Source organism: Scyliorhinus torazame, chromosome 11 (assembly GCF_047496885.1).
Source record: "Scyliorhinus torazame isolate Kashiwa2021f chromosome 11, sScyTor2.1, whole genome shotgun sequence".
In the NCBI taxonomy this organism is placed as follows: Eukaryota; Metazoa; Chordata; class Chondrichthyes; order Carcharhiniformes; family Scyliorhinidae; genus Scyliorhinus; species Scyliorhinus torazame.
Window position 1 is genome coordinate 200,926,001 of NC_092717.1, and position 6,585 is coordinate 200,932,585.

Here is a 6,585-nt window from a genome sequence, read left to right on the forward strand (position 1 = left end):
TACAAACAAAAGGAAACAATTCCCAGTCTCTCTGCATAAAGAAATACTTCCTCGCATAAACTTAGCACAGTTCTTTACCTAATTGGCCATTGTTAAGTGAAAAACATCTATCTGGAAAAATACAGGTTAATGCAATAAATGGAAAAAAATAATACAGTGGAGGAAATAAATGAATCAAGGTACCACCCACAGGAAAATCGGGCCAGCAGACATTGAAAAGCAAAGGCTAAACATAAATTCCCCTCTTTAAAAAAAAAGTGGCAGATTTGTTAGGCATCAAGGTTAACCATCATCATTAACAAAGATGGTTTAGTGTCAACAATATTTTTTCCAAGGTCCTCTTGAAGGTTCAGCCACCAACTGACAAAATTAAAAACAGACATTTTTCAAATGGAGTGTTCATGGAAGGAAGGACATGTGCCTAAAGCCTTCAGAATCTTAGGCTATCTCAAAACATTTCAGTCAATTCATTCGCACGACTGTGTGGCAAAATTTGATTCCAACTCCATCTACATGTTTACTGACAACATGATCACAGTGGGTCGGATCTCGAACAATGACGAGTCAGAATACAGGAGGGAGATGGAGAACCTAGTGGAGTGGTGCAGCGACAACAATCTATCCCTCAATGCCAGAAAAACTAAAGAGCTGACTTCAGGAAGCAAAGAACTGTACACACCCCAGTCTGCATCAATGGGGCCTGAGATGGAGATTGTTAACAGCTTCAAATTCCTAGGGGTGTACATCACCAAAAATATGTCCTGGTCCACCCACGTCGATCCTACCACCAAGAAAGCACAACAGCGCCTATACTTCCTCAGGAAACTAAGGAACTTTGGCATGTCCACACTGACTCTTACCAACTTTCACAGATGTACCATAGAAAGCATCCTATCTGGCTCCATCACAGCCTGGTATGGCAACTGCTCGCCCCAAGATCGCAAGAAACTTCAGAGTCGTGAACACAGCCCAGTCCATCACACAAACCTGCCTCCCATCCATCGACTATCTACACCTCCCGCTGCCTGGGGAAAGCAGGCAACATAATCAAAGACCCCTTCCACCCAGCTTACTCACTTTTCCAACTTCTTCCAACGGGCAGGAGATACAAAAGTCTGAGAACAAGCACATGCACAAACAGATTAAAAAACAGCTTCTTCCCCGCTGTTATCAGACTCCTAAATGACCCTCTTATGGACTGACCTGATTAATACTACACTCCTGTATGCTTCACCCAATGCCGGTGTCAATGTATTTACATTGTGTACCTTTTGTTTCCCTATTATGTATTTTCTTTTCTTTTCATGCACTAAATGATCTGCACAGAAAAATACTTTTCACTGTACCTCGGTACATGTAACAATAAACAAATCCAATCCTTTGAAATTTAGTCAATGGTGTCATACAAGCAAACACAGCAGCCAATTTTGTCACAAAGTCTCACAAGCGCAACAGGATATATGCCAATTCAATTATTTTTAGTGACATTGGCCAAGATACTAGAACACCTCTGGTCTTCTTTAAATGGTGTTGTGGGATCGCTTATGGCCACATAAAAATGGAAAATGAACCTCATTTTAATGTCTCCGAGAAGTGGCATCGTTTGCCGAGAGGTTTGCACTCTCACTACTACACTGGTGTTGGCCCAGACCGTGCAAATCACTGGACTGGGGATTGAACACGATCGTCTAACTGAGGTGAATCTGAAGCCAAGGTTGGCACCTAAAATGCCTGGGATTAATGCCTTATGAAGGCAAAACAAACTCTTTTTCTGATGTGTATAGAATCCAATATACAAAAACTTAATCTTTTCGACTGAGAGTTCTACAGCTATTGCTTTAGTTGGGATTAATCACAATCATTTCCAAAGATTCTAAATATAGTAACATGTATTAGCTTACAATTTAATTTGAACAGGTGCTTGAATTATGATTTTCAATTACAATATATAACATACATTCTTTTTCCACCTCATCAGCGGCAGGGGAGCATCATTGTCTTAAGCAGGCACAAAAACAGATCAGATTTCTAGCGCTCTGATGCTCTCTTCCAAATTTGTAACAGCCAATGGCTTGAAGCCTAAATATTATAATCACTTCCCAGTCTCCAAAGTTCTCAGACATGACAATTAACTGATTGACCGGAGCTTGTTGACTTAACAATTGGACTTTGAGGCCTCAGAGGCACAGCTCCCAGTTTAGCAGCAAAACACTCTTGTCTCCTAAACAGTCAAATTACCACAAGTAATACTACAAAACATATGTATTTCTTGCATCTAATACTCCTAAAACATGTAAATTATAAACAAATCTTACCTAAAGTTTAAAAGGGGAATGCCATTTATTTCCTGTTGTTTCTGGTACACAGGTGACCTGGCCTACCAAACAGAAGAAATTGGAGAAATAGACCATTTGGCCCAACAGGCCTGCTCTGCCATTCAACAAGACCATGGCTGATCAAATTGTGGCCTTACTTTTACTTTCCTACCAGTCTTGACTCCCTTGTCAATCAAAGATCTGTCAAACTCACCTTGAATATAGTCAATGACCCAGCCTCCATTGTTCTCTGTGGAACAGAATTTCAAAGACAAATGACCACTAGAAAGAAGCAATTCATCAGCATCTTTATGGGAGGCCTCTTGTTTTTAAACTGCATCCACTACTTCCAGATTCCCCCAAGAGAGTAAATATTCTTTCAGCATCAATACATCATGCACCCACCCCATCAGAGTATATTTTCAATAAAATCACCCACTGATCATTATTCTAAACTCTAATAGATTCAGGCCCACCTACTCAATTTTTCCTCATAAGACAACTCCATCTCAGGAATCAGCCTAGCTAACCTTTTCTGAGTGAAATGAAAATGAAAATCGCTTATTGTCACAAGTAGGCTTCAAATGAAGTTACTGTGAAAAGCCCCTAGTCGCCACATTCCGGCACCTGTTCGGAGAGGCTGTTACGGGAATTGAACCGTCCTGCTGGCCTGCCTTGGTCTGCTTTCAAAGCCAGCAATTTAGCCCTGTGCTAAACAGCCTCTCCAAAGCCTTGCTTCCAAAGCAAGTCTATCCCTCTTTAAATGAGACTAAAATCATGCAGAGTCCTCTAGGTCTGCCTTGTATAGTTGCAGCAAGACTTTTATACTCGTACCTCCTTGTAATAAATGCTAACATTCCATTTTCCTTCTTAAATACTCAGTGTACCTGCATGTCAATGTTTTGGAATTCATGTACAAGGACACTCAGCTCCCGCTGTACTGCAGCATTCTGCAGCCTCACTCCATTTAATTAATATGTTGCTTTTCTATTCTTCTTGCCAAAGTGAACAGCCTCACACTTTCCCACATTATACTCCATCTGCTAATTTTCTGTCCACTGACAACTTCTTTATATCCCTTTGCAGACTGTGTCCTCATCACAACTTTTTTCCGAGCCACCTTGACAGCAAATTTGGCGACGTTGAACTTGGTCCCCTCAAAGTCAGTAACATAGATTGTAAATAGTTGGAAGTCCCAGCACTGATCCCTGCGGCACCCTACTAGTTACAGTTTGCCATCTTGAAAATGACCCACTTATCCAATTGCTTCCTGTTCATTAACCAATCATCTATCGATGCCATTGTAGATAAAATCCCAACATCATGAGCTCTTACCTTGCATAGTAACCTTTTATGTGGAACCTAACTGAATGCCTTTTGGAAATCCAAATATACTACATATTGGTTCCCTTTTATCCATCTTGCTTGTTAAATCCTCAAAGAACTATAAATTTGTCAAACACTATTTCCTCAAAATCATGCTGACCTTTGCCTGATTTTATATTATGATTTTCTAGATGTCCTGCTACTGGTTCCTTAATAATGGATTCCAGCATTTTCCCCAATGACATATGTTAGGCTAACTGGTCTATAATTTCCTGCTTTCTGTCTACTTTGCTTGAATGGATTTGCAGTACTACAATTGACTCGGGCCTTTCCAGAATCTAAGGAATTTTGCACGATTACAACCGCTATCTGTGATGCCACTTTTATTTTTAAGACTCTCGGATGGAGACCATTAGCTCAAAAGTAATAGTCAGCCTTTAGTCCCATTATTTTCAGTTGGCTGGATGGCTGGTTGGTGATGCAGTGAGACCAACAGCGCTGATTAATTCCCATACTGGCTGAGGTTATTCATTAAGACCCCACCTTCTCAAACTTTCTCCTCAGCTGAAGTGGGATGAAGCTCATGTTAAATCACCAGTCAGCTCGTCCAAAGGGGAAAGCAGCCTCTGCTCAGTAAAGCCAACTTTACTTATTTTATTTTTCCTGGTAATCTTTCTTGAATGGTTTTCCTAAATTCCCCACTCCTTTTTGCCCTTGATTTTCTCATTATTATTGGAATGCTTTATGCATCTTATACCATGAAGACATTTACAAAATACATGTTCAAACTCTGTTAATTCCTAGTTTCCCATTATTAGTCCCCCAGTTTCATCCTTTAAGAGATGAACACCCAATTTAGCTACTCTCTTCCTTTTTACCGACATGCATAAGATGCAATTTAAAAAAAAGATTTCTTGCTACTTTACTCTCAGACTATAATTTCTTCCTCTTTTTTAAAAAATGTCATCCTTTGCTGATTTCTAACATTTTCCCCAATCTACAGGCCGCACACTAATCTTCACAATATTACATGCCTTTTTTCCAATATGATGCCACCTTTAACTTCCATAGTTCGCCACGGATAGGACATCCTTCTCATGTCTTTTACAATGGATTAAATCTTTCACCAGCAATCTAACAATCTTAAAACTCCAATAGACCTCAGGCTGTATCGATTTGGACCACTTTCCCACACCCAGCAGCTGGTTAGCAGTCTTAAAGGGCCAGCACCTAATCAAATCACATTCCAGTGCCAAGACCACCCAAGAGCAATGCCATGGGAACTCAAGTTTGGTTTAAAAAAAATCATCCCATGCAAGACACAACAAAGCCAATATTTGTTACTCAAGCCATTTTGAACATTTACAGACATGATGAACGATCAGACGCCCAAACTGCAATCTGGCTGGCCCCTGTCTCAATGCGGGGGCGGCGGGAAGAGCAAGTGAGATAAGAGGAGAATATATATTTAAAATGTGGACGAGGAGGGGGGGGGGGCACACTTCATGTGACATTCCTGCAAAAAGAAAACCGAGCGGTCGCCACTTCTCGGGCAAATCGGGTCATAAATTAGTGGCAAAAACAATGCACTAGACCAATCAAATTTAAAATGATCACTTCAGGGGGGGGGGGGGGGGGGGAAGAGAAATGCTGGGAGCACACCTAAAGCAAAATCATACACATTTACAAACCTGGACATCAACTCCAGCAGTCTGGAAAATGTGCAATTTAAAAAAGAAAAATCAAACCTCTTGCTGCAAAGTATTTACAAAACGATATCTGTTTATTTTAGCGCGGATAATTTAAAATGTAGTCGGTATTAAACCTATAAAAGGATTGAGACATCCGGAGAGGCAGGATGATTTTCAGATGTAAAATTCGCAGATTTATTCTCCCCCCCCCCCCCCCCAAGTTAACGCAATCCCCAGCTCTCATCAAAACACTCTGGGTCACTCACCGAAGGGCCCTGCAGGAGGAACGGCCTGTTCCCTACAACTGCCGCCCAGCCCGGTGTAAACCAAACCGCTCGCTCCCTCCCCTCCTACACCGGCTCCCACAGCAAACGCCGTCGATTTTATTTTGAAAATTAAAACGAAATTAATAAAACATTATGATCGCTTTTGGTCTACGTTCCCGGTTGTCCGATCCCGGCCGTCTGTCTCCGATTCGCCTCCGTCTTTCGTTTGACCTTTTTTTTTCTCTCTCTCTCTCCTCTGGCGTTTTTCTCTCTCTCCAAGCTACTGTTTCCCCTCACAACAAAATATCACCTAGGCCCAAACCGTCACTCCCGCCACGCCCCGCCCCATTTCCCTGGACTGGCGGTTCGGCTCACCAATCGGAAGGCGCGGTGCTGCCGGGTTCCGCCAGGCCGCCCCGCCTCACAGGACTCTTGCCCAATCAGACCCCAAGGCGCCCTTCGCCCGCCCACCAATCGTGGCGGTGGAGAGGCGGGTTCGATATCCTGATTGACAGGCCGCTCCGTGCCGGGGGGGGAGGAGGGAAGGGGATAAAACGGAGGCATTCCGATGACGTAATCGCCCCGCCTCTCCTTTCTGATCGACGCCCGGCCTAGCCAATGGTAACATGCGCTACTCTCGCTCTCATCCAATCATGTTGGAGGTGGGTGGTTCCACGTCTGGATTGATGGATCTCTCATGTCACCTTTCAAGTTGTTTGAGTGAGAGTGAGGAACGTTTTGAGAGCTTTGGCGAGGGCGACATGCCAGCAGCTAAATCATTAAAGCCAACAGGAAATATTGATGGGCGGAACAAGGTTATTAGTGGAATTAGTGAAGACTCCACCAGATTGAAAACCAACTTTTTACATTTAAGATCACAGGACTTTGTTCAAGGCAAAATAATTCTGTTGCTATGAGACTCCTATATGCTGCTTTCCATTAAACTAATTTGACAATGCGACGGGAAAAAGGATGAAAAGTAGCAAG

At 42.5% G+C, this 6,585-nt stretch overlaps 1 long non-coding RNA gene across 17 annotated transcripts in view; it reads right to left on the minus strand.

Annotated features, from left to right (window-relative positions):
* LOC140385764 (uncharacterized) overlaps positions 1 to 5,911 on the minus strand; it is a 50,974-nt gene extending 45,063 nt beyond the window's left edge. For 15 of the 17 annotated variants that reach the window (XR_011933454.1, XR_011933460.1, XR_011933452.1 and 12 more), the window contains exon 1: positions 5,599 to 5,823. This is a non-coding gene — a long non-coding RNA (uncharacterized lncRNA). The other 2 variants (XR_011933449.1, XR_011933450.1) reach the window with 2 other exon arrangements.
* Positions 5,912 to 6,585: the final 674 nt, after the last annotated feature.